Raw genomic sequence first — 25428 nt, 5'->3', positions numbered from 1 at the left:
TCAGCTGGGATCTTTTGGCCAGTCATGTGACATTCATACTAAACTTCAAAAAAAAAAAAAAAAAAAGGCTTCTGGTTAGAATTCTCAGGAATGTCAACGTCAGCAAGTCACTAAGAAGGAAATTTTCTTGGGTCATGCAAAAATGTAGTATTGAAGCAAGACATTCGTGAGTGTTTGTCCTTCCAGCAGTTTCCTCCGTTCTTGGGACATGTAAGATGTCGGGGATTAGAGAAGGGCTCCATTTGCACCTTTCTGCATTGTCCCTATGAAGTTCCTTAAATAATAAAAGTAATTTTCTGAGTGTGATGTGGCGTCTCACGTCCTTAATCCCCACACTCAGGAGGCAGAGGTAAGAGGATCCAGGCCACCCTGAGACTACATAGTGAATTCTAGGTCAACCTGGGCTAGAGTGAGACCCTACCTCAAAAAACTAAGCCAAAAAGCCTGGGCTCAGTTCCCCAGTACCCAGATAAAGGCAGATGCACAAAGTGGCATGTGAATCTGGAGTTTGTTTGTAGCAAATAGAGGCTCTGATGTATCTATTCTCTCTCTGCTGGAAAATAGATAAATATTTTTTCTTCTTTTTTTTTTTGCTGGGCATGGTGGCACACACCTTTGGTCCCAGCACTTTGGAGGCACGGGTAGGAGGATCATTGTGAGTTCAAGGCCAGCCTGAGACTACAGAGTGAATTCCAGGTCAGCCTGTCATAGATCAAGACTCTACCTCAAAAAGAAAAAAAGGGGGGAGGCTGGAAGGATGGTTTAGCAGTTCACATGTTTGCCTGTAAAGCCAAAAGACCCAGGTTGGATTCCCTAGGACTCACATTAGCCAGATGAACAAGGAGACATATGCATCTGGAGTTGGCTTGCAATGGCTGGAGGCCCTGGTATGCCCATTCTCTCACATGCTTTCTCCCTCCCACTTTCCCTCCCTTTCTTTTTCTCTCTGTTAAAAAATAAATAAATAAAACAAAATGGCTGAATGGATTCCCTAGTGGTTAAGGCATTAAGGCACTTGCCTGCAAAGCCAAAGGGCCCAGGTTCGATTCCCCAGTACCCACATAAGCCAGATGCACAAGGTAGTGCAGGTGTCTGACTTTGTTTGCAGTAGGCTAGAGGCCTTGGTGTGCCCATTCTTTCTCTCACTATATGCCCCCTTTGTATCCTTCTCTCTCTCAAATAAATAAATAGTAGTTTAAAAAACAATCAAATAGGGCTGGAGAGATGGCTTAGCGGTTAAGTGCTTGCTTGTGAAGCCTAAGGACCCCGGTTCAAGGCTCGGTTCCCCAGGTCCCACATTAGCCAGATGCACAAGGGGGCGCACGCGTCTGGAGTTCGTTTGCAGTGGCTGGAAGCCCTGGCACGCCCATTCTCTCTCTCTCCCTCTATCTGTCTTTCTCCCTGTGTCTGTCGCTCTCAAATAAATAAATAAATAATGAACAAAAAAAAATTAAAAAAAAAACAATCAAATAGGATGGTATTGTATATATGTAATTAGAAGAATAGATTAATGGGGGTGAAAAGGCCCGAGTGAGGTCAGGGAAAGAGATTGAGTAAAGGAAAAGTGGAGAGAAGGCTAATCAAAATCTAAGAGGTGTCAGGCATGGTGGTGCATGCCTTTAATCCCAGTGCTCGGGAGATAGAGGTAGGAAGATTGTCATGAATTTGAGGCCACCCTGAGACTACAAAGTTAATTCCAGGTCAGCCTAGACTAGAGTAAGACCCTACCTCAAAAAACTAAAAAAAAAATCTAAGAGGATATAAATAAATCATATGGAAACCCACTTTTTTGGGCAATGGAACACTCAGGAGCTGCAGATTGTTGTTAGAAAATTGTCAGTGCCAGGGATGGGATACCTTCCAGTGAGTTGTTGGCCAGGGAGGTGCCTGATGCCCCAAAGCATTATAGGCCATTGCTGAGGCCCTTGGTTTCCCACCAAGAATAGATGGTAAAACCCTATATCTGAAGACTCCACATACTTGGGTTGCAAGGACACTGAGAAATCCTGCTGGATCTGAGCTGATAACCTCCTCCATGTAGACCAGCTGACAGAAAGCTGGAAGAAGCCATTCTGCATGCAGTTCAATGGGAGAGAAAAATCACCAGTGAAGATACTCAACAGTGGACACTGCAAGCCTTATATTTGGCCAGCCAGGCCAAATGAGCCAACAGGTACAATAGTCGCATGTCTGTCATGGTGGAAACCAACTTCCCTCCAATTGGACTGGAGGCCCACTCCATGGGAGGGAATACATCCCTGATACTGAAAACCTACAACAGGGGTAATCATGAGCCCTAGGGGTGTAACGTCTGCTGCTGTCTGGCTAAATGTATATACTGCGTTCACCAAACTGCCCAGTAAGCACTTCTCTTAATGTGCATACCCTTATATTAATGCTACTCTCGCTTTTGGTAGAGAACCTTCTCTTTTTAGATGGCAGTGACCTTGGGATGACTCAGAAGGCATCATGGTGACTGGAGTGCTCAGTACTGCAATATCTCTATCCCACCTTCCAAGGCTCAGGGTCTATTATGGAAGAGGTGGCGGAAAGAATGTAAGAGCCAAAGAAGGGTAGGACTCTTACAACGTGCTCCCTCCAGACACAAAATGGCCTGGATATCCATGACCTCACAGTGCCTGACACTACCTACACAAGACCATCATGATAGGAGGAAAAGATCATGACATCAAAATAAAAGAGACAGATTGAGATGGGGAGAATGGAGTTTCAAAGGGGTAAGTGAGGAGAGAGAGAGTATTACCATGGGATTTTTTTATAATCATGGAAGTTGTTAATAAAAAAAATTTGAAAAAATAAAAAAAAGACAATCAAAATTATTTTTCAGGGTAATTTGAGGTACTTTTACAAGCCTTAGGCACTACTTCTGGTTTACAGGAATTTTTTTTTAACATCAAAGAATGCAGTTAGATTATTTGTTTTCTTAGCTGAACTCCATAAACCTATGCAAAGACAAATCTGAAAGCCACTATTAAGTTCCTAATCCAATCTTTATTAAAGACTCAAAATTATAGAGAAGGAGGTTAAGACACAGCCTCAAAAAGTAGTGATGGAAAAAAAACAAAAAAACCACCTCTCTGAAACTTCACAGTTGCAATGCTAGCCAGCAGTGTCTTTCTTGACTGACCTATAGTGGAAGCATGTAAATTAACAGGTCTGCCAAAGAAAAGAGTTAGAGAAATTACACTAAGTTTGCTGAATCCCCCTAAAATGAACAGTCTACTTTTAGGTCTAATAACTACACATAGATATGAATAAAGTTTTTGGTCATAGTCATCTCTAATATTGAAGTTCTCTAACCTAAATCCCATTCTGTATCTGTCCCTCTATCCAAGAAATTTCCTGTCCTGTCCTTTCCTGTCCTCTCCTCTCCTTTCCTCTTTTCTTTTCTTTTTTAAATTTAATTTTAGAGAGGGGGGAAGAAGGAGTTGGTGGGCCAGGGCCTCAGCCAGTGCAATTGAATGCCAGATGCTTGTGCCACCTAGTGGCCATGTGTGACCTTGAGCTTTGTCTCACCTTTGTGTGTCTGGCTAATGTGGAATCTGGAGTAAAACCTGGGTCTTTAGGCTTCACAGGCAGGTACCTTAACCACTAAGCAATCTTTCCAGCCCGCCCCCCACTTTCATTTTTTTTGAGGTAGAGTCTCTGTCTCTAGCCCAGGCTGACCTGGTATTCACAACTGAGCCTCAGGTTGGCCTTGAAATCAAGGTGATCCTCCTACTTTGGCCTCCTGAATGCTGAGATTAAAGGTGTGTGTTACCACACCCAGCCCTTTGACTCTTAAGAGTATGACACCTTACAGTGGTGAACTTAACTGACTGCACATGTAAAATTTAACTACCTTGTATTTCGCTCTGAAAACATGACTATAAAAGTAACGACCTTCAAATATGGTCCTTTTTGTTCTAAGAATTGAGGTACGGGGGTGGCATTAGGAATTGATTTTGTCTCAAAGTCATTGTGATTTACAGATGATATGTACTGGTAAACTACATGCCAGGTATTCTCCTAGAGCTTGGGCTGCATTCATTAGAAAATCAAGGGTTCGGGCTACAGGGATGGCTTAGCGTTTAAAGCACGTGCATGCAAACCCAAAGGACCCATGTTCAATTCCCCAGGGCCCACGTTAGCCAGATGTACAAGAGGGCGCATGCCTCTGGGGTTCATTTGCAGTGGCTGGAGACCCTGGCACACCTATTCTCTTTCTCTCTCTGTCAAATAGATGCATAAAAACAAAACATTTTAAAAAAACTAAAAAAAAGAAAATCAAGGGTTCATTGGGCTTGGTGGCACATGCCTTTAGTCCCAGCACTCTGGAGGCAGAGGTAGGAGGATCACTATGAGTTTGAAGCCATCCTGAGACTAGACTAAATTCCAGGTCAGTGTGAGCTAGAGTGAGACCCTACTTCAGAAAACCAAAAAAGAAAAAAGAGAAAGAAAATCAAGGGCTCTTCCTTGACAAGGTTATCCTCTATCAAGGAGAAAACACAAATGGATACACCTTCTCAAGGTGAGAAATAGTGTAAGAAAGAAAAAGTGAAGGAGCAAGGTAACTTTGGAGAGCAAGATTGGGATGGCATGGACTGTCCCTTAGAAATGCAAAAGGAATGATATTATTATTATTATTATTATTATTATTTTAATATTTTATTTTTATTTCTTTATTTCAGAGAGATATACAGAAATAGGCAGGTAGACAGAGATAATGGGTGCGCCAGGGCTTCCAGCCACTGAAAACGAACTCTAGACGCGTGCACCCCCTTGTGCATCTGGCTAACGTGGGTCCTGGGGAATCGAGCCTCGAACCGGGGTCCTTAGGCTTCATAGGCAAGTGCTTAACCGCTAAGCCATCTCTCCAGCCCAGGAATGATATTATTGAAGGTTTATTACATATCAGGACTTTCTCATTCCATTGTCTGTGGAAGGTACTGTCTTTCTCTCTTTTTAAAAATTTTTATTTTACTTTTTTTGTTTTGTTTTTCAAGGTAGGGTCTTGCTGTAGCCCAGGCTGATCTGGAATTCACTATATAGTCTCAGGGTTATCTCAGGCTGGCCTGAAATTCACTATATAGTCTCAGGGTGGTCTTGAACTCCTACCTCTGCCTTATGAATCCTGATGCCCATGCTTTAACCTCTTTCTCTAGAATAATCCAGAAAGGAAGGAAAGATGGAAGGAGGCAGGGAGGGAGAGGAGAAAAAAAGAAAAAAGATAGAAGGAAAGAGAAACTAGTTTTGTTCAAAGATAGGCCTAGTTTGTTCTCACCAGAAATCTCATGTGCGAAAGAGGAATTCACAGCTAGTTATAAAGGGCAATCCGTGTCCTCTTGGCGAGGACACAGGTCAGGTGCCAAGTGATGCCAGAGGAAGGGTTGAGAGGTGGGTCATTCTGCACTACAGTAGGTCTATAGCACTGCACTTTGTCTAGACAGCCCTGGGGAGACTTTGAGGTTCTGAGTGATGGCTTGGAGTTCAGAGTGGTGACCGGTTTGCATGCATCAAAGATTCAGAGAGCCTTGTGGTCTGATGGCTGTGCGGACCGACCGCTTTGATTGAGTAATTCAATAAGGGCAACTTCTTTTATTTAAATACTTGGCTAATCTTCTGGAAACAAAGCTCTTGAATCAAAAGGTTAAGGTCTAACAATCTCAAATGCCAGACTCAAGGTTGTTCCTTCTTGACAACCAATAATGCTCAGTGACCCTCAAACTTCAAATAAAAACTGTACCTAAATGTGGCTTTTATAAAAGTCAAAGGACATTATGGTACAAATTATTCTAAAAGAGGAATCTGGGCTTGAGAGATAGGTCAGTGGTTAAGACGCTTGCAAAGCCTAATGACTAAGGTTTGATTCCCCAATAACCACATAAAGCCACATGCACAGAGTGGTGCATGCCTCTGAGTTCATTGGCAGCAGCTAGAGGCTCTGGAGTACCCATTCTCCCTCGTTCCCTTCCCCCCTTCTCTCTCTGTCCTTGCAAATAAATAAATAAATAATATTTAAAAAAAACAAAAAGAAAAAAGAAATCTCTTTTTTTTTTTTTGGGGGGTTTTTCGAGGTAGGGTCTCACTCTGGTCCAGGCTGACCTGGAATTAACTCTGTCATCTCAGGGTGGCCTTGAACTCATGGTAATCCTCCTACCTCTGCCTCCCGAGTGCTGGGATTAAAGGCGTGCACCACCACGCCCAGCTTAAGAAATCTCTTTAATACCAATTTTATAAGCAAAGTGATATTTTGGAGCATAAATTGAAAAATGGAACATCAGTTACTGACTAAAATAGTCATGCTATCATTTCTGTTTGAAGAAGTACAGCAATTTTTCAGTTTTGTGCATTTCTCATGTAAGTATTAGAATTCTATCCTGGTGTGGTGATGCATGCCTTTAATTTCCAGAACTTGGAGGCAGAGGCTCTAAGTTCGAGGCCAACCTCGATAGTGAATTCCAGGTCAGCCTGGGCTAGAGTGAAACCCTACCTTACAAAAAAGAAGAAGAAGAAGAATTCTAGAAGGATCAATATGAGGAAATACTGGTAAGAGTGTGGAGGGCTGGAGAGATGGCTCAGCAGTTTAGGACACTGCCCATGGGTAGCCTTCAGTTCTGACATCTTAAGCATCACTGACATTCTTCTGTCCTAGTAGGACTGGAGGGATGGCTTAACAGTTAAGGCACTTGCCTGCAAAGCCAAGGCACCTTGGTTTGATTCCCCAGGATCCAAGTAAGCCAGATGCACCAGGTGGCACATGCGTCTGGAGTTCGTTTGTAGTGGCTGGAGGCCCTGGCATGCCCATTCTCTCTGTCTTTCTGCCTGTGCCTCTTTCTCTTTCTCATAAATAAATAATAAAAATATATATTAAAAAAAGAAAAATATCCTAATAAACTAAAATGTCAACAGTAACTTTTGAAACAAATGCTAACAATGGAGAAAACCCTTTGATTGTAAGATTTTTTTTTTTTTTTTTTTTTGGGCTGGAGAGATGGCTTAGCGGTTAAGCGCTTGCCTGTGAAGCCTAAGGACCCCGGTTCGAGGCTCGGTTCCCCAGGTCCCACTTTAGCCAGATGCACAAGGGGGCGCACGCGTCTGGAGTTCGTTTGCAGAGGCTGGAAGCCCTGGCGCGCCCATTCTCTCTCTCTTCCTCTATCTGTCTTTCTCTCTGTGTCTGTCGCTCTCAAATAAATAAATAAATAAAAATTAAAAAAAAGATTTGTTTTGTTTTTTGAGGTAGGGTCTAGCTCAGGCTGACCTGGAATTCACTATGTAGTCTCAGGGTGGCCTCAAACTCACAGCAATCCTCCTGCCTCTGCCTCCCGAGTCCTGGGATTAAAGGCATGTGCCACCATACCTGGCTTTTTTTTTTTTTTAATTTTTTATTTATTTATTTGAGAGCGACAGACACAGAGAGAAAGACACATAGAAGGAGAGAGAGAGAATGGGCACGCCAGGGCCTCCAGCCTCTGCAAATGAACTCCAGACACGTGCGCCCCCTTGTGCATCTGGCTAACGTGGGACCTGGGGAACCGAGCCTCGAACCGGGGTCCTTAGGCTTCACAGGCAAGCGCTCAACCGCTAAGCCATCTCTCCAGCCCCATACCTGGCTTTTAATTTACATTTCTCAGACTGATAAAGAGGATGAGCATCTTCTTATTAGCTAATTATTTTTTGTGTAAGTATTATATGCTTCCAGATCATTTTTTTCTATAAGGCTGTCTTTATTAGTAATTTGTAGGAATTCTTTAGATATTTTCAAGCTTATTTTTGTTTGTTTGTTTTTTGTTTTTTGAGGTAGGGTCTCATTCTAGCCCAGGCTGACTTGGAATTCACTATGTAGTCTCAGGGTGGCCTCAAACTCATGGTGATCCTTCTACCTCTGCCTCCAAAGTGCTGAGATTAAAGGTGTGTGCCACCATGTCTAGATAATATTTTTGAAGTAGGCCAGGGTGACCAATTTTTGATTTCCAACCTGGGGGGTCTTGGATGTGCTGGAGTCTGTACAGACAGGAATGAGTTGCAAATACACCACTTTAAAGAGTCTAATGGATACCACAATGTAACCCATCATACAGCTGCTTAAGCAAATGATAAAAATCAAGTGTCAGGCTGGAGGGATGGCTTAGCAGTTAGGGGGTTTGCCTGTAAAGGCAAAGGACCCAAGTTTGATTCCACAGACCCCATGTAAGCCAGATGCACAAGGTGGTACATGTGTCTGGAGGCACTGGCGTGCCCATTCTCTCTCTTTCTCTCTGTCAAATAAATAAATAAATAATTTTTTTTTAATCAAGTGTTGTAAAACAGGCATTATGGTGTATGCCTTTAATCCCAGCACTAGAGAGGTTGTGGTAAGAGGATTGCTGGGATTTCAAGTCCAGCCTGGACCACAGTGAGTTCCAGGTCAGCCTACATTAGTATGAGACCCTTCCTTGAAAACAATCAAAACAAAACAAAACAAAAAAATGCAAAACAAGAAAACAAGTGGGCTGGAGAGATGGCTTAGTGGTTAAGCGCTTGCCTGTGAAGCCTAAGGACCCTGGTTAGAGGCTCGATTCCCCAGGACCCATGTTAGCCAGATGCACAAGGGGGCGCACTTGTCTGGAGTTCGTTTGCAGTGGCTAGAGGCCCTGGCGTGCCCATTCTCTCTCTGTTTCTATCTGCCTCTTTCTCTCTCTGTCACTTTCAAATAAATAAATAAAAATAATTAAAAAAAAAAAAGAAAACAAGTTTCTATAATTTAGGCAGAAATTGCAAGCAGCCTTGAGCAAAAGGTTTTGTCTATATACTAACTTTTTTGGGGTGTATGTGTGTGTGTGTGTTTTGTTTTGTTTTTTGAGGTAGGGTCTCACTCTGACCCATGCTATAGTCTCAGACTGACCTCAAACTCATACCAATCCTCCTATCTCTGCCTCCCGAGTGCTGGAATTAAAGGCATATGTCACCATGCCTGACTCTAAAGTTTTACTAATAAATAGTTTTGGTGGACACATTTAGGAGCTGAAGCAAAGGAAGAAAAAGCTAATCTTGGGTGAAATATGGTCTTTGAAAACATTAGCCAGGTGGTTACATTTACTAGGTAAGAGACACTTGACTAATAATGATAAATACTCCATTGGTAGGCATTAAACCAGTATGTTATTGGAAAGACCATACCATCTGGAGAATTTCAGTAATAGCCTGCCTCTGCCTCAGGCCTGGACAGATAGGAATGAGGAGAACATTACTTTCTTATTGAAATCAACCATGGGAAAACCACGGGGAGCTGGGCATGGGGGCGCACCCTTTAATCCCAGCACTTGGGAGGCAGAGGTAGGAGGATCCCATGAGTTCGAGGCCACCCTGAGACTACATAGTGAATTCCAGATCAGCCTGGACCAGAGTGAGACCCTACCTCAACAAAACAAACCAAACTAAACCAAACCAACCAAACAAACAAAACCCAAAACCCATGGGGCGGGGGGAGAAAAGGACAGCATGATGAGCTATCAATGTATAGACAAGTTATCTCTCCGGCAGCCTTAAAGTCATGACATTGCGAACATGGTGGCGCACGCCTTTAATCCCAGCACTCGGGAGGTAAGAGGATTGCTATGAGTTCCAGGCCACCCTGAGACTACATAGTGCATTCCAGGCCTGCCTGGACTGCAGTGAGACCCTATCTTGGAAAAAAAAAATCCAAAGTTCTGAATCATTACTACTATATTCACATACACAAGGTGGAAATATATTTGACAGTTTTGCCACTGTAGAAACACTAGCAAAAAGTCCATCTGCTGTAACCAATGTTACCAGCTTGTCTAGAAATTCAATCAAGGCCCTGTCAGATCAGGCAGACTTCTGAACCTCAGCTTTAAATGAAACATTATGAAAATGCAGCCAACCTCTCCTGACAACTGGCTTTAGTTAAAGGCACTACCTAGTTCTACCTAGTTACAAATGCATTAGCACATTCTTATGTCAGCCTTTATCAAGAAAGTAGCCCACATTAGCACCCCTTAGTAAGCCTTCACCAATGCAGGCTGCAGGAAGGCTAGCTGTCCAAGTTTCCAGACAGAACAAGCCTACATCTATTGTTTCTATGAAAGAGTTCTTTCCAGGCTGGAGAGATGGTTTAGCGGTTAAGCACTTGCCTATAAAACCTAAAGACCCCAATTCAAGGCTCGATTCCTCAGTACCCACGTAAGCCAGTTACACAAGGTGGCGCATGCCTCTGGAGTTCATTTGCAGCGGCTGAAGGCCCTGGTGCACCCATTCTCTCTCTCTCCCTCTCTGCCTCTTTTTCTCTGTCGGTCACTCCCAAATAAATAAATAAAAATAAACAAAGAAAGAATTTTTTTAAATAATAAAATTTTTAAAAAAGGAAAGAGTTCTTTCCAGGAAGCTGAGGGTTTATGTCACTACGTATGGGAACTGACTTGAGCTTTTTTTTTTTCACATGATTAATCCCATAAGACCCATAATAAATATTGTCTGCAGCTTAGCATTCCTGCCCAACTTTGTCTCTTTGTCACCCCAAAAGTTCCCATCTCTACCCTCTCCAGAAAGCTATACCACCTTATATCATAAACATCCCTTCTTAGGTGTATATGGCTCACAGGATAGCATAATTTGTCTTTGTACATACATAGCAGGACATCCTTAATACACCTACTACTCAAAGTCAAGGAAGACTTATGAGATGAATTCTTCTTTTTATCTTCTCAAAGAATACCTACAGTGAAACTCTTCATCAGAAAGAAAGGAAGAAGGAAAGGAAAAAAAAAAGGAAAGTAAAGAAAAGAAAAGAAAAAAGACTTAAAAAGGGGTAGGGGATTGGACAGATGGCTTAGTGGTTAAGACACTTGCCTGAAAAGCTAAAGGACTCAGGTTTGATTCCCCAGGACTCACATAAGCCAGATGTACAAGGTGGTGCATGGGTGTGGAGTTCATTTGCAGTGGCTGGAGACTCTAGCATGCCCATTCTCTGTGTGTGTCTCTCTACCTCTTTCTCTCTCAAATAAAAAGAGCCAAATGTGGTGGTGGTGCACGTCTTTAGTCCCAACACTTGGGAGGCAGAGGTAGGAGGATTGCCATGAGTTTGAGGCCACCCTGAGACTATATAGTGAAATCTGGGTCAGCCTGAGTTAGAATGAGAACCTACCTCAGAAAACCAAAATAAGTAAGTCAAGGGTATACAAGTAGCTGAGCTCCTCTGCTAGAACCTCCAAACAAGCTCTCAAATAAATAATAAAAAAAAGTGTAAAAGATTGTTTAAAACACAGAGGTTGGAGAGAGGGACCAGCAGTTAAAGGGTTTGCTTGTAAAACCTGACAGCTTGTGTTTGATTCCCCAGTAAATCCAGATGTACCAAGTGCCCAAAGTGGTTCATGTGTCTGGAGTTCATTTGCAGTGACAAAAAACCCTGGTGTGCTCATTCTCACTCTCTGATTGCAAACAAATATATATATATATATATATATATATATACACACACACACACACACACACACACACACACACACACATATGTAATAGTGGGAGTGGACAAAATCCATCCTATGTATGTATGACATTGTCAAGACAGAAATAAAGTAAAAGCAATACATATTTTGTTCTTTAATATTAGATTACAAAACCTTTGTCCTACTTTGCTGAAATATAGGTTTTTCTGTAACTACTGAGTAATCTCTAGTCATTCACATCTTGCTAAGTCATTCATGTTAATTTACCTGAGATTGAACTTTTTTGTTTCCCCTACTTGGGAGGTAGGATTTGGCTCCAGTGCAGGCTGACCTGGAATTTACTATGTAGTCTCAAGGTGGCCTCTCTTACCTCTGCTTACCAAGTGCTGGGATTAAAGGTGTCTGCCACCACACCCGGAGGCCCATCTTAATTTACCTGAGTCAATGTTGTTTTCCTGCTCAAATAAAGCTCTTCTTACTAAATAAAGACCTAACTTCTTGGCCTGGCATCAATAGCCAGGTGTAATCCATCTTTTCCTTCCATCATTATCACTTCTTAGCTGTCAGACCGGCCAGTGTTCTTCGGGCATATTCTATCCTAGCCTTCTTGCTGGATTTCATTTCTCCCACAGTGTGTTTTCTCATTTGGCCATTGCCTATCTCACCTCCTATATTCTCTCACGCTACCCCAGGTTTACCTGGAATTCACTGCATAGTAGTATCAGGCTGGTCTCGAACTCACCGTGATCCTTCTGTCTCTGCCTCTTGAGTGCTGGGATTAAAGGTGTGCGCCACCATGCCCGGCCACCTCCAATATTATCTTAAAGGCCATATCCATTATTGCTTCAGCAGTTTGCTGTCTTTCTCTCTCTCTTTCTCAAATAAATAAGTAAAAATATGTTTTTTAAAAGCTCTGCTAGTTGAGTATCATTTTCTCTTTCTTTTGTTGAGATACCATCTCAACATGATGCCCAGGCTGACCTGGAACACAAGATCCTCTTTTCTCAGCCTCTTGACTGCGCAGCCACAGGAGTGGGCTGCCATGTGAGCATTTTCTCTAGATTTCTTGCTAAATGGTAGTTAATGTGTTTACTCACATGTATAAGGTAAATATTTGCACACAGTTTCAGTTACAGGCAATATTTAGTCACTGGGCACTTCAGACAGCTTAGGTAAATCAGAAACACGCTGCCATCAAGGCATCAGCCACTTAACCAGACCGCTTCACATCACGGGTTCCTTCAGAAGGTAATTTGGGCACTAAGTACAAGTTTCCTGTTGCAAGTCCAGTTATATGCATGACTTCTGAAGAACGTTACCTACAGTTGAGCCTTGGCCTGCAAAAGTCAATGCTGAGCCTCATAATTAGGCTCAATATTAGCCTAAATTTAACTATTGATGAGAGAGTCTTTACTATAAGCGATATATCCATCTTCTAGTTCAAAAAATAGTGCACTAGAGGGATGGCCCAGTGGTTAAGGGCACTTGTTTGCAAAACCTAATGGCTTGGGTTCAATTCCCCAGTGCTCACGTAAAGCCAGATTTGAACCAAGTGGTGCATGTTTCTGGAGTACATTGTCAGTGGTAGGAGGCCCTGGTGTGCCCATACTTACACACACACACACACATACACACTCCCTCTCTCTCTCTCTCTCTCTCCTTGCAATACATAAAATTTTCAGGGCTGGAGAGACAGCTTAGCAGTTAAGGTACTTGTCTTCAAAGCCTGAGAACCCCGGCTCGATTCCCCAGGTCCGACATAAGCCAGATGCACAAGGTGGTGCATACGTCTGGAGTTTGCTAGCAGTGGTTAGAGGCCCTGGTGTGCCCATTCTCTCTCTCTCTCTTCCTCTTTTTCTCTCTCTCTGCCTCTTTCTCTCATGCAAATAAACAAATAATAAAATATTCTTTTATTGTTTGAAAAAGCAGGAAAAGGGCCCAATAGTAGCAACAAACTCAGTGATGATCTGACGAAGGGGAAGGTGCGGGTACCTACCATCTACAACAGCAGTTGTAACGTCTGCCCTGAGCGAGAAAACAGCTGTGAGGCTCCTGATGGGCTACCAGTTCAGCCCAGGGCCAAACAGGGCTGCCGCTTTTCATGTAACTATGCCAGACCTTGGACATATGTTCTAACACATTGGCCTTGTTCCTGCAGCACTAAAGGATAACAGAAAAGCATTTTAACATCTGAATTACATATCACAGAGGATTAGAATGGATCTTGGCCCCAAATACAACAGTTAAAAACATGAAGACATAGCCGGGTGTGGTGGCGCACGCCTTTAATCCCAGCACTCGGGAGGCAGAGGTAAGAGGATCTCTAAGAGTTCGAGGCCACCCTGAGACTACATAGTGAATCCCAGGACAGCCTGAGCTAGAGTGAGACCCTACCTCGAAAACCAAAAAAAAAAAAAAAAATAGCTTGCCTATATTCATTTCCACTGTCAACCTAGCACTATGCTTCATATGCAGATTATTTTTTGTTTGTTTTTTGATTCTTTTTTGTTTGTTTGTTGACCTGAAATTTAGTGTGTAGTCTCAGGGTGGTTTGGAACTAACAGTGATCCTCCGACCTCTGGGATTAAAAGCGTTTGCCACCGCACTAGGCTCAGGTTCTGATTAGATATTCAGATAAACAAGATTTAATTCCTTTTGGGCATATAGCCTGGAGCAAGCTGATTATACTGGAGCTAAAAATGGATGATACTTTTTTTTTTTACTTGTTTGAAGACAAGGTCTCATGTATCCCAGGCTGGCCTTGAACTCTCTAAGTAGCAGAGGATGACCTTGAACTTCTAGTCCTCCTTCCTCCTAATTCTAGTAGAATTAGAGACAAACGCCATCGCACCAGAGTCATCAAGCAGCCCTGAGAACTCAACTCAGGGCTTTCTGCGGGCTAGTCAAACATTCCACAACCCCAGAAGTTATCTGTGTCGCACAATCTTTCAAATGAAAGTCAAATGGGGAATGAAACAGTGCTCTGTAAGACACCAAGCTCGGGCTGGAGAGATGGCTTAGCGGTTAAGTGCTTGCCTGTGAAGCCTAAGGACCCCGGTTCGAGGCTCGGTTCCCCAGGTCCCACGTTAGCCAGATGCACAAGGGGGCGCACGCGTCTGGAGTTCGTTTGCAGAGGCTGGAGGCCCTGGCGCGCCCATTCTCTCTCTCTCCCTCTATCTATCTTTCTCTCTGTGTCTGTCGCTCTCAAATAAATAAATTAATAATTAAAAAAAAAAAAAAGACACCAAGCTCCTTAGAAACCAAGCCCAGTAGATTTATTTATGGGGGAAACTTCTGGGCATGGCATGGAAAACAGAATTAAAAGTTTTATGGATTAGAGAAAAACATCTGGTTCAAGGCTAACGATCTAGCTTGCTGGAGTCCATTTTAAAAGAAGTAATCGGGGACAGTCTCCTAATAAATGGAGATTAATTATACTCTAAGAACCTCAGCAGAAGTGCAAGGGTTTAGAGGTAAGACAATAAGATAAAACTAAGGATTATACTGATTTGTCTACGGTCAAGAAAGCAATATTTGGATCCCTATGAAAAATGTCCTGGGTCTTTGCTCTTTTATCTTTCTGCACCCTAAGATTCAGCTAAACTTAATTATTGTTAAATTCTTGTGCTTGATTATTTCCATGACTGTAGGAATTCAAGTGCTTTGTTTGGCTTTCTGCTGAAAAACTGAATCATAAAACTGAATTATAAGAGGTTACTCTAGAGCCAGTGGGCATGGTGGCACACGCCTTTAATCCAAGCAATTGGGAGGCTGAAGCTGGAGGATGGTCATGAGTTTGAGGCCAGCCTGGCTAAGAGTGAGTTCCAGCTCAGTCTGGGCTAGAGTGAGACCTTGCTTCAAAAGAGCAGTGACGGGCTGGAGAGATGGCTTAGCGGTTAAGCGCTTGCCTGTGAAGCCTAAGGACCCTGGTTCGAGGCTTGATTCCCCAGGATCCATGTTAGCCAGACCTAAAGGGGGGCGCACGCGTCTGGAGTTCGTTTGCAGTAGCTGGAGGCCCTGGCGCGCCCATTCTCTCTCTCTCTCTATCTGGCTCTTTCTCTCTGTCTGTCTGTTGCTCTCAAATAAATAAATAAAAATGAACAAAATAAATTTAAAAAAGGAAAAAGTACAGTGACTCTTCGTCCCATGGAGGCCTTCTGGAATATGGCTAGGTGGTTCAGTTGATCTGGGACCATACTCTGACTGCCACACAGGAATTCTCTCTACCAAGCTAACCACGTGCCAAGTGTCCAAGCTTCAAAAAAAAAAAAAAAAGTGACTTCATACGTCACATGTCCACTTACATAAGGCAGTTCCTCTGTCACATGAAGCTATGTGTCTTTCAGCAAAACATCTGCATCCTATTGCTGAGGAAAAACAGTAGCTTTTTATCAGGAGAAACAATGTTAAGCCTAGGGCTTAGGGAGATGGCTCAGGGGGGAAAGTGCCTGCGTGAAGCAGGAGGGCCTAAATTCCATCCCTGGCCTCCACGGAAAAATGCTGGGAGTTGTGGCACATCCCTTTGATCCTAGCTCTGGGAAAGGGGAGATGGGGAATCCTCAGGGTTCCCTGACTGACTAGCCTGCTTGAATCAGTGAGCTCCAAGTTCAGTAAGAAAACCTGCCTCAAAAAATCAGATGGCTGAACGTGGTGGCGCACGCCTTTAGTCCCAGCACTCAGGAGGCAGCGGTAGGAGGATCACCATGAATTCGAGGCCACCTTGAGACTACATAGTGAATTCCAGGTCAGCCTGGGCCAGAGTGACACCCTACCTTGAAAAACCAAAAAATAAAAATAAAAAAAATAATAAGATGGCCGGGTGTAGTAGTGTGCGCCTTTAATCCCAGCACTCAGGAGGCAGAGGTAGGAGGATCACTGTGAGTCCAAGGACACCCTGAGACTATATAATGAATTCCAGGTAAGCCTGGGCTACAGTGAGACCCACACTCAAATAAATAAATAAATAAATAAATAAATAAATAAATAAATAAATAAATAAAATGGACTGGGCACAGTTGTGTATTCCTTTACTCCCACTACTTGGAAGGCAGAGGTAGGAAGATCTCTGTGAGTTCCAGGTCAGCCTGAGCTAGAGTGAGATTCTACCTCAAAAAAAATAAAATAAATAAAATAAATAAATAAATAAAAATAAAAATAAGCTGGGTGTGGTGGTGCATACCTTTAATTCCAGCACTTGGGAGGCAGAGGTAGGAGGATCACCGAGAGTTTGAGGCCACCCTGAGACCACATAGTGAATTCCAGGCCAACCTGGTCCAGAATGAGACCCTACCTCAAAAAAACAAAAATAAAATAAAATAAATAAATATAAAAGATAAATAAATTAAAAGATGGAGGGGTGCTGAAAAATGATTTAGCAGTTAAAGGAGCTTCCTTACAAAGTTTGCCAACCTGGGTTCAATTACCCAGCCACCTATATACAGCCAGACTGGCATTTGTTTGTAGCAGCAAACACATGTGAAAATACATAACAATTTAAGAAAAATATTAGATGGAGGGCTGGATAAATGGCTTAGTACTTAAAGCGCTTGCCTACAAATCCAAAGGACCCAAGTTCGAACCCCCAGGGCCCATGTAAAGCAGATGAACAAAGGAGAACATGCATCTGGAGTTCATTTGCAGTGGCTGGAGGACCTGGTGTGCCTGTTCTCTCCCTGCCTCTTTTTCTCTCTTTCAAATAAATAAAGAAACATAATATTTTAAAAACTTGGATGGAGAGTGATTGTTGAAGATATCTCACATTATCTGCTCCATGCATATGTGCACACAAGTGCATATACACTTTCACACACATGTGTTCACACTTAAGACTGCATACGACACCACAAACATACATGCCAAAAAAAGTTAAACCTTATGTCCATCACTCAAATTTCTTCCAAGTTCAACAATACAGTTTTTGTTTGTTTGTTTGTTCGTTTTGTTTTGTTTTGTTTTTGAGGTAGGGTCTCCCTCTACTCCGGGCTGACCTGGAATTCACTATGTAGTCTCAGGCTGGCTTCAAACTCACGGGGATCCTCCTACCTGGGCCTGCTGGGATTAAAGGTAGCACCATGCCCGGCAATACTACTTAAAAAACAAACAAACAAACTGTTTTTATTTATTTAATATAGGAAATGTATGCTCACCTGGGCCTCTAGCCACTGCAAACGAACTCCAGATACATGACCCACCATGCGCATCTGGCTTACATAGGTACTGGGGAATCGAACCTGGATCATTAGGCTCTGCAGACAGCGCCTTAACCGTTAAGCCATCTCTCCAGCCCAACAATGCTTGCCATTCATTTCTTTTTGTGTTGTGTTAGGGATTAAACTCAGGGCCTTGTGTATAGCAGACAGGGGATCCAGCACTGAACCCCACCCTCAGTCTTTGAACAGTGTTGCTGGCCCAACTTTCTAGAATTGTTTCTTCCTATTTCACCCTCTCCACTTGCTCTGTGGCTTCACGAAAAGTGACAGTTGTCTTCCCTCTGCTTCCTGGTAACCTCCCTAGAACTTCACATTCAGCTGGCATGCTCCATTACTCAGAATTCTAACCAGTTTGCATCAACTAAAGGTCACTTGCACCCAGCCAGTTTGAATAAGTTAGGAAAGGAGAAAGAAGCTGGGTGTGGTGGCACATGCCTTTAATCCCAGCACTCAGGTGGCAGAGGCAGGAGGATCAATGTGAGAGTCCGAGGCCACCCTGAGACTACAGAGTGAATTCCAGGTCAGCCTGGGCTACAGTGAAACCCTACCTTGCAAAACCAACCCCCCCCACCATAAAAAAATGGAGAAAGAAATTACCAGACAGCATTTCTGTACTGAAGCCATTTCTGAAATTGAATAAGTATTCAAGTTTTGCTGTCTAGATGATGTAAATTAAGTGCTTGTTGGGCGTGGTGGTACACACCTTTAATCCCAGCACTCAGGAGGCAGAGGTAGGAGGATTGCCATGAGCTCAAGGCCACCCTGAGACTACACAGTGAATTCCAGGTCAGCCTGAGCTAGAGTGAGACCCTACCTCAAAAATCAAAAAAAAAAAAAAAAAAAAAAAGGTTAAGTGCTGGAGTGGGGCGTGGTGGTGCATGCCTTTAATCCCAGAACTTGGGAAGCAGGGGTAGGAGGATCAATTTGAGTTCGAGGCCACCCTGAGACTACATAGTGAATTCAAGGTCAGCCTGGACTATCAAGACCCTACCTTAAAAAAAAAAAAAGATGGAATTTCAAAGGGGAAAGGGGGGGAAGGGAGGGTATTACCATAGGATACTTTTTATAATCATGGAAAATGTTAGTAAAAATTCAGAAAAAGCCGGGTGTGGTGGCACACACCTTTAATCCCAGCACTTGGGAGGCAGAAGTAGGAGGACCGCTGTGAGTTCGAGGCCACCCTGAGACTACATAGTGAATTCCAGGTCAACCTGGGCTAGAGTGAGACCCTACCTCAAAAACCAAAAAAACCAAAAAAAAAAAAAAAAATTTGAGAAAAAATTTTTAAAAAAGAAAGAAGGAAAGAAAATAAGAAAAAAAAATTAAGTACTAGAATTAAAGTAAATTTGAGGGGTGGGAATCGGGCAATATAAGTAGGGAGAGGAGTTTACCTCATTTAGTAACTTCCATTTTTAGATCAGGAAGCAATTTTTCAGGTTCTACTTGCACTAAGCGAGGCAGGCTTCCCTGCGGGGTAGTGGAAGGATGCAGGAAGGGGAGTGAACCATGGCACCCTGCCCAGCTATGTGGGTAATGATAGTATTGGGGCCCCGTGTCCTGGCCAAGTCACCCAGTTTAGTTGGGGTGGTCCCTTCCGTGGCTAGAATGCTGATTTCTGGGGGGCAATGCCTACTCCTCTGTTGGGGGTTGGCTGGCAGGGTGTGGGATTTAAATGAGACCAGAGGTCATTTTGAGCAAAGCAGACTGCAGCCTTCCAGGCAGGGAACAGAGAAGCTCCTGGTCTGCTCTAGCGTGAACACAGGCAAAGACAGCTTAGTTAGTAGTTAGCTTTAAGCGCTTGAATGATTGACACTGTTTAGGTAAGTGGGTGGTATCCAGTTGGTTTTTTTTTTTTTTTTTTTTGAGGTAGGGTCTCACTCTAGCCCAGGCTGACCTGGAATTCACTCTGTAGCCTCGGGGTGCCCCCCCACCCCGAACTCACGGTACTATCCAGTTTTGATGAAGCAATGCGCCACTGATTTACAGCTAATTCAGTTCTTCAGAGGATGGAAGCAAAAGAACAAACAGGATAACAGAATAACTTCTGGTCCCAACACCCCGAGGGTGGGTATTATTGTTTGCCTGGTAAGAAAGCCGAACTATTCAAAGGTGATACGATGATGTGTCTAAGGCCATTTTACCAGCAGTTTTGCACATGAGACTTAACTGTGAAAGGAGTCAAGAATCCATGCCTTTGGCCAATACCTAGTTGCCCCGCGTATATAGAGGGGAAGCCGGCTCTGAACGCATGGGAATGCCAGCTTTTGTGTCTGCACCGGGCATTGTTGATGCCCAGCAGGAATCCATCTAGGGTTTGCATACAGGAGATTTGGTAGCCTGCCTTTTTATCTGCTTCACAGATGAATCCACCAGCACAGCTTACCATAACATAGATTTCCCTGAAACACACTTATCTGAGCTAAAGCTGTGTCAGCAACGAAACTTCCGTCAACTTCTACAGCCCAGAGTAGCTGAAAAGACACCACCTCCTCTTTCTCGGTGTCTGACACTGCCAATCTGGTTCCCATCCTATTTCTGTCTGGAGGATAGAAAACCTCGCGTGGGTCGGATGGAAGCCTCCCTGGCCAGTCCCTTTGCAAACCTAGCTGGCAAGGCATGAGCTCTGATGGGTGTAGCCTGCTCCTGCGCCGCAATATCTTCGCTGCGTCTTGAAGAACGGGAATACCGAATCCCCAAGCTGGGAGAGCACAAAACGGAGCCGGGTCAGAGGAGTCAAAGCAGACTTAGGCTATGGAAAAGAAATGAAGCAGGAACTTACTCTTGCCTCGCCAGGAGCTCAGTTCTCCACCAAGCCTCTTCCTGGCCACCTGCTTACTCAAATATTTTCTTGCCCTCTCAATTTTCAGGCAACTGAGGCATGGCTGAGACTCACTGGTCAGCAGCTTCCAGAGTCCTTGCACCACTGTCAAGCTGAGTAAAATAAAAGCTTCCCCGGCACGTCTGCTAAAATTCACTCAACCTCTGCAGCCAGATGACGTGCAGGCTGCCCAGGGATTTGCAGTTCTAGTTCACTACAACTATGGCACACCTTTAATCCCAGCGCTTGGGATGCAGAGGCAGAAGGACTGCCGTGAGTTCGAGGCCGCTCTGGAACTACTTAGTGAATTCCAGATCAGCTCTACTTCCTCAAAAAACAAAACAAAGCAAAAACAAAACGAGAGAAAACCTACAAGAAGTCGTTCCTAGAGATGCTAACTCTGAGCTGAGGGTGGTGGTGCATGCCTGTAAGTGTTAGGCGGAAGCAGGAGGATCTTGAGTTCAAGACCAGTCTGGGCTGGTGTACAATATGATGGTCAGATCCTGTCTCAAACACACACACATACACACACACACACACACACACACACACACACACACACACGGCTGGAGAGATGGCTTAGTGGTTAACATGCTTGCCTGCAAAGCCAAATGACCTGGGTTCAATACCATATGCACAAAGTGGCACATCCACCTGGAGTTTGGTTGCAGCGGCTGGAGGCCCTGGCATACCCATTCTCTCTCTCTGTCTCTCTCTGCTTGTACATAAATAAATATATTAACACACACACACACACACACACACACACACACACACACACACACGGGACAGGGCTCAATCATTCAAATAGCAAACTAGCCGGGTGTGGTAGCGCATGCCTTTAATCCCAGCACTCAGGAGGCAGAGGTAGGAGGACTGCCGTGAGTTCGAGGCCACCCTGAGACTCCATAGTGAATTCCAGGTCAGCCTGGGCTAGAGTGAGACTCTACCTCGAAAAACCAAAAATAATAATAATAAAATAATAAATAAAAATAAAAATGAAAAACCAGCAAACTGGAATTTGTCCTTCACTGCTGTGGCTGCCTCCCTTGCCTCACTGGATCCTCAGGTGAAGACGGATTGGGTGGTGTCAGCATCACTACAATGATGAATCTGTCTGTGCTTAAAGGGCAAAGGCTGCAGACATTCCTCCCATTCCTCCACAATCTCTTCAAGCCATGCATTAAAAGGGTGTAGCTCAGCTCAGCACAGTGACCCACACCTGCAATTCCAGCACTCGGGATGAAGAGACAAAAGCACGCGTTTAAGTCCCCACTTGGAGACATAGCAAGGGGCTGGAGAAATGGTTAAAATCACTTGCTTGCAAAGCCTGACAGTTCAGGTTCAAACCCCAGTAAGCACAAAGGGGCATATGCCGCATGTGTCTGAGTTTGTTTGCAGTGGCAAGAGGCCCTGGGATGCCCATATTCTCTCTCTCTCTCTCCCTCTCTCTTTTAGCAAATAAGTAATAAATAAGATATTAAAAATAAATGATCTTGCCGGGTATGGTGGTACATGCCTTTAATCCCAGCACTTGGGAGGCAGAGGTAGGAGGATTGCCGTGAGTTTGAGGCCACCCTGAGACTACATAGTGAATTTTAGGTCAGCCTCAAAAAAAAAAACCAAAAATAAATAAATAAATAAACAAATAATCTTAAAAAAAAAAAAAGACTGGGCTGGAGAGATGGCTTAATGGTTAAGGTGCATACCTGCAAAGCCTAAGGACCCAGGTTCAATTCTCCAGGTCCCACATAAGCCAGATGCACATAGTGGCACGTGCGTCTAGTGTTTGTTTGCAGTGGCTAGAAGCCGTGGCGTGCCCATTCTCTCTTTGACTGTAATAAATAAATAAATAAATAAAATAATAAAATAATAATAAAATAATCTTAACAAAAAAGACCTTGTCTCAGTGGCTTGCATAGCATGTTCAAGGTTCTGGGTTCCTTTTTCAGCACTGTAAGAGAAACTGGGGAGGGGTTGTAGTTTAGGGGAACAAAAAAAACATTTTTAGGGAAATGTCTGGACATGAAGGGATAGAGATAGGATTGGGAAGAGAAGGGGAAGGTATTCAATTAAAAACAAGAGCTGGGGGCTGGAGAGATGGCTCAGTGGTGAAAGCACTTGCCTGAAAGCCTCGCAAAGACTCGGGGTTTCGATTCTCCAGTACCCACATAAAGCCAGATGCACACAGTGGCGCATGTGTGTCTGGAGTTTGTTCCTTGCAGTAGCTGGAGGCCCTGGCATGCCCATTCTCTCCTTGACATGCTGATTCTCTGTCTCTCTGCCTCTTTCTCAAATAAATAAATAAAATATTAAAAGAAAAAAAAACGCTGGGATATAGCTCAAAAGCTCAGTTGGTAGAGTGCCTGTCTGGCATGAAGGAACCCCTGGATTTGCTCCCCAGCACCATATGAAATGGGCATGTTGGTGCAAACCTGGGATCCTGACTGTAACACACACTGAAGGCACCCGTAGGCCTCCTGTGCTTCCTAGAGAACTTGCACATCTTTCATGCGGCTTCGCATAGAGCTAAGGGTGGCATTGCTTCCCTACGCATGCCAGAGAAATGCTTTCCTTAAGACTATGGAGTCAGGCATGGTGGGTCACACCTGGAATTCCCGCTGAGGTATGAGGAACCCCTTGAGTTTTTGGTCAGCCTGGGCTAGAGTGAGACCCTGCCTCAAACACACACACACACACACACACACACACACACACGGGGGGGGGGAGAAGGAGGAGAAGGAGGAGGAGGAGAAGAATAAGAAGAAGACACGTAGACACGTAAGGACAAAGGAAAGCTCAAATCCCCAGTACTTCTGAATTCCTGCAGCCATCAGCTTACAATATTAATGTGCACCCCCCACACCCACTTCCTTCAGGAAGGGGAGAGATCAAGGCTGCGGTGGGCAGGCACCTGGCCAGAGAAGAGCAGTCTATTCAAGGGCAAGAAAGGGAACATCCAGAACAAGCTATTTGCTGTCTATACCTAGGCTCTCCCATCCAGCTAGTTCCTCATTCCAACAGCCAGTAGAAGCTCGGGGTAGGGAGCTGATCTCAAGAATACAAGAACGATCTATTATATATCCCAAAGCCATGCCCGAAGCCTTACTGGGTGATTCCAAGGCGTCTTTCAGCTGCCTGTCTTTTTTTCCCCATTACTTGGTATGTCTTAACTCCAGCTCCATCACTTCCTTGGTTTGCTGATTAGGGCCAGAAAAAAAAAATTGGGGGGGGGGGCTGGAGGGATGGCTTAGCGGTTAAGGCACTTGCCTAAAAAGCCCAAGGACCTAGGTTCGATTCCCCAGAACCCACATAAGCCAGATGCACAACGGGGCGCATGCATCTGGAGTTCATTTGCAGTGGCTGGAGGCCCTAGGGTGCCCATTCTCTCTCCCTGCTTCTCTGTCAAATAAGCAAAATTAAATTTTTTTTTTCATTAAGTCACTTTATAGAGCAACAGTAACATTTACTATTCATGAAGTCGCCCCACTCTAACGGATAAGTCTTTCCATGTGTCTTGGAGGCTCGGTTGGGTCTGCTCTTCTCGGTTTACAGAAAGAGACTCCTTCCTTCCAAACACAGGCTGACGGCGGAGGAGAAGGTGGGGCGCGCGGGGTGGAGATAACATTGCCCTTCAATTTCCCCTGGATTGCAGCGGCGGCCGCGGACCTAACTCCAGCAGGAGAGACTGCGGGGACGGACAGACTGGGCTCTATGCTGGAAGTCGCTCTGCCCTGCCCACGGGGGGCTCCCAGCGTTTAACCCGTTCATCCCCGCCCCCGCCACCCCCAATCCTTCCTTGATGCCTCCAGCCAGTCTCCGGCACTCGAGCAAACTCCATGTAAACGCTGCGTGGGTTTCAAACGAGTTTAAGCCGCTTGGGCACATTACTTTCCTAGGCACGGTCTAAGACAAAGTTCGCATTCTAATGCAATGCGTTGTCAGGAGGAAAGGAGAAAAAAAAAAAAAAGCAGCCCTCCAGCAGCACCTCGTAGGCACAAACCAGGTCCCCAGCCTTTGTCGACCGCAGATAAGCACCCTTGCAGAGCTAAGAGGCGGGCGAGCGGGCGCCTCTCCTCCGGGCGCGGGTCCAAGGGTCCCGGGTGGGCATCCGGAGCCCACCCCGCGAGGCCGGGGTGAGCATCCCGCGGAGGCATCCGTGCCACGCGCCGGGCCCGGGAGCCCGCGTCTCCCCCCCCACCCCACCCCCCCCCGACCCCGAGAGCCCGCGGCCTCACCTGCGAGTCCCCACGGTCACGGCCACGGTCCCCCAGGGCGGGGCGGCGGCGGCCACTCAGTCCCGGGCTAGCATCCGGCGGCGGCGGCGGCGGGCATCGCCTCCCTCCCGCCCGGAGCCTCCGCAGCGCCCAGCTGCCCCGGCTTAAATAGCCGCGGGCCGGGGACGTGGAGCCGCGCGGCCACTCCTGGCCAGAGATATGGTTCTAATCAGATCGCTGGCAGCCGAGGACGCCCGAGGAATGCGCCCGGGATGTTTTTGCTGCCGGGGCCTTGGGTAACTCCCCCTCAACGTGTCCGCCGAGGCTTCCAAACTTAACTGTTTATTAACTCGGCCCGCCCGGCCCTGCGCTGTGCAGCCCGGCCAGCCGGGGGCGACCGCCGCCACCTCCGCGCCCGCGACTGCAGGGATCCAGTCCCTGGGCTAGCACGACCCCCCCCCCCCCCACACACACACACTCCCCCAAACCCCAAGTGATGCGCACAACGCCTTTGCTCTTAGCTTTCCTTGCAGGGGCAGCGGGTCCCAGAGCAGTCCTGCTGCTTCTAACGTCCTCCAACATGCCAACATGCGAGTGTCCCCTTTAAAGAAACCAGTGTCTCAGCCCGGCATGGTGCACGCCTTTAATTCCAGCACGGCAGGGGGAGGGGGAGAAATGGGTGTCTTTACTCGCAAACTTGGATGGGCTTAAAACAGAAGGACACACACACATGCACA

General features: G+C 45.1%; 1 protein-coding gene across 5 annotated transcripts in view; it reads right to left on the bottom strand.

Moving 5' to 3' along the window:
* The window catches only part of Dab2 (DAB adaptor protein 2), a 78066-nt gene extending 52853 nt beyond the window's left edge, over positions 1–25213 (bottom strand). Inside the window, exon 1 of one of the 5 annotated variants that reach the window (XM_045132328.1) lies at positions 25196–25213. The gene's annotated coding sequence lies outside the window, so the exon portion shown is untranslated. Of the gene's footprint in view, positions 1–13443; positions 13466–24712; positions 24886–25195 lie in introns of those variants that run through there. The other 4 variants (XM_045132326.1, XM_045132330.1, XM_045132329.1 and 1 more) reach the window with 4 other exon arrangements.
* Between the last annotated feature and the right edge of the window lie 215 nt (positions 25214–25428).

The sequence above is a fragment of the Jaculus jaculus genome, chromosome 13, assembly GCF_020740685.1.
Source record: "Jaculus jaculus isolate mJacJac1 chromosome 13, mJacJac1.mat.Y.cur, whole genome shotgun sequence".
NCBI lineage: Eukaryota > Metazoa > Chordata > Mammalia > Rodentia > Dipodidae > Jaculus > Jaculus jaculus.
Note: the sequence above shows the minus strand (reverse complement) of the source record. Positions and strands in the feature narration are given on the sequence as shown.